Genomic DNA, 3315 nt, shown 5'->3' with positions numbered 1-3315 from the left:
AGGCGCCATGAGGTTCCAACAAGTGAAGGACCTAAGGGAAGCTGAATGTATTAAAAAATTAAATAATTTAAAAAAGTTAAGTGTCGGTATTGGTGCTTAGTAATGGGGCGTTTTCACAAGTACGCATACTCGTGAAAATGCCCAGTATGGGCACCAATACTGATACTGGTATTGGTGTATCCCAAAAAAGAAGAGACCATGCGTAATAACATGCAGAAAAGCAAAAGAAAAAAAAAACATATAATGCCCACATGTACTTAACTATGAACATACCTGTGTTTCAAACATGTTGAATGAATGGGGGGGAGGAGGGGGGAGGAAGCTGACGGCGCAGTCAGTTTTCAGAGGTGTCCCCTGTTCCCTTGAGCTATACAGCAGCGTGGGAGGAGCATTGCTGAGAGGCTCTGTCTGTCTCCAAAGCACGGAGCCTATCATGTTTTCTTATCTTGGCCATTGAGGCCAAGCGAATTCAAGTCCCGACCTCCGATCTCTGCTGTCTGCAAGAAACAGCAGGAGGGGACAGGGGAGAGACAAGGCAACCAGGACGAAGATGAAGGGGACGGGGGAGGGAAAGAAATGAGAGGCTAGGCATCCTGCATCCTCCAGGTAGGAAGCAACCCCACTGACGGGCCCCCTTATGACCACGGGCCCTCGGGCATCGCTCGAATGGTCAGTCCGCCCCTGACCTTGCTTAAATTCACTGAGATCCTGAGAGCGACCCATTCTTTCACAAATGTTTGTAGAAGCAGTCTGCATGCCTAGGCGCTTGATTTTGTACACCTGTGGCCATGCAGGTGATTGGAACACCTAAATCCAATGATTTGGAGGGGTGTCCCAATACTTTTGGCAATATAGTGAATCTATCTGTCTGTCTGTCTATTAATGAAGAGTTAATAGTTGAATGGGGGTCCCAAAGTTTTTATTGCGCAAGTGTCTTTTGATGTTTCCCAATGATGATTGTATTTGCATATACAGTTTATATGTCTTCTGTTCTCTGCATGGCTAAAGCATAGGTTCAGTTCTCATGTACCTGAAATTAGTTTTTGTCATTGTCTACAACCTCTACAACCATGATGCCTACACCTGTTGTTCCACACCAATTGTTTTTCAGGGCTGTACACGATCTCACCAGGACTGTGCAGTGCCTCACCAGGGCTGTGCGGGGTCTCACCAGGGCTGTGCAGGGTCTCACCAGGGCTGTGCGCGATCTCACCAGGGCTGTGCGCGGTCTCACCAGGGCTGTGCGCGGTCTCACCAGGGCTGTGCTCGGTCTCACCAGGGCTGTACACGGTCTCACCAGGGCTGTACACGGTCTCACCAGGGCTGTACGCGATCTCACTAGGGCTGTGCGCGAACTCCCCCAGGGCTGTGCGTGGTCTCACCAGGGCTGTTGCAGTCTTACCACTAGCGATGTGCACGCGGGTGCGGGTCATGGGAAGGATGAAAAGGAGGAGATATATACGACTGGCACTGTAAACAGAGAGGCGCCATGAGGTTCCAACAAGTGAAGGACCTAAGGGAAGCTGAATGTATTAAAAAATTAAATAATTTAAAAAAGTTAAGTGTCGGTATTGGTGCTTAGTAATGGGGCGTTTTCACAAGTACGCATACTCGTGAAAATGCCCAGTATGGGCACCAATACTGATACTGGTATTGGTGTATCCCAAAAAAGAAGAGACCATGCGTAATAACATGCAGAAAAGCAAAAGAAAAAAAAAACATATAATGCCCACATGTACTTAACTATGAACATACCTGTGTTTCAAACATGTTGAATGAATGGGGGGGAGGAGGGGGGAGGAAGCTGACGGCGCAGTCAGTTTTCAGAGGTGTCCCCTGTTCCCTTGAGCTATACAGCAGCGTGGGAGGAGCATTGCTGAGAGGCTCTGTCTGTCTCCAAAGCACGGAGCCTATCATGTTTTCTTATCTTGGCCATGTCATCAGTTGCTAGGCAGAGGTCAAGTGAATGCAAGTCCCGATCTCCGATCTCTGCTGTCTGCAAGAAACAGCAGGAGGGGACAGGGGAGAGACAAGGCAACCAGGACGAAGATGAAGGGGACGGGGGAGGGAAAGAAATGAGAGGCTAGGCATCCTGCATCCTCCAGGTAGGAAGCAACCCCACTGACGGGCCCCCTTATGACCACGGGCCCTCGGGCATCGCTCGAATGGTCAGTCCGCCCCTGACCTTGCTTAAATTCACTGAGATCCTGAGAGCGACCCATTCTTTCACAAATGTTTGTAGAAGCAGTCTGCATGCCTAGGCGCTTGATTTTGTACACCTGTGGCCATGCAGGTGATTGGAACACCTAAATCCAATGATTTGGAGGGGTGTCCCAATACTTTTGGCAATATAGTGAATCTATCTGTCTGTCTGTCTATTAATGAAGAGTTAATAGTTGAATGGGGGTCCCAAAGTTTTTATTGCGCAAGTGTCTTTTGATGTTTCCCAATGATGATTGTATTTGCATATACAGTTTATATGTCTTCTGTTCTCTGCATGGCTAAAGCATAGGTTCAGTTCTCATGTACCTGAAATTAGTTTTTGTCATTGTCTACAACCTCTACAACCATGATGCCTACACCTGTTGTTCCACACCAATTGTTTTAAATGCAAATAGGCTGTTCACTTTGCAAAGGGATCATCCCTTAGCTTAGTAAATATAGAAACATTCCCATTGCAAAGAATACACACTCAAGTGCAAGGGAAATAGAAAAAAGCATAATTTTTGCTTTTTCATGATTGGTGTAACTACTGCCATAGCGACCCACACGGTGGAAAGGAGAAGATCCGTGTGTGCCTGGTCTCCATTATTTGAGCCTGTTGCTGAGAGACGAGGACGCTGAGCCTGGAACCGGAAGGAGCAGAGCTGTGTGCTGGAGACATGCAAGTATGGGGCACAGGGGCCGATCAGGATACCATACACTAATATTAATGGCTTATAGGGAAGGGGACAGAGGATATACTGGATGATAGGCTCATTTAGAGCAGCTGGGGACACAGCTTTAATCTCTCCTGTTACTAAATACAATGACACTCACTGGGGTTTGTTTACTAGCCAAACCTTGACCCTCCACCTGTGTTGAAACTACAAATCCCAACATGACTCTGCCTCTGGGGGTCTTGCCTGCAGCTGTAGTCTTGCAATGCCTCATGGGACTTGTAGTTCCACAACAGCTGGAGTGCCAAAGGTTGGGATACCCCTGAAGTAGAGCATGTAGAGTAATTCACTTTGCAAAGAATACCCCAGGGGTAGGCAACCTTGGCACTCCAGCTGTGATGGAAGTCCCATGAGGCACTGCAAGACTCTGACAGCT

This window comes from Nanorana parkeri, unplaced genomic scaffold (genome assembly GCF_000935625.1).
Source record: "Nanorana parkeri isolate BGI_ZX_2015 unplaced genomic scaffold, ASM93562v1 scaffold1936, whole genome shotgun sequence".
Classification (NCBI taxonomy): Eukaryota; Metazoa; Chordata; class Amphibia; order Anura; family Dicroglossidae; genus Nanorana; species Nanorana parkeri.
This window is presented reverse-complemented; position numbering follows the sequence as displayed.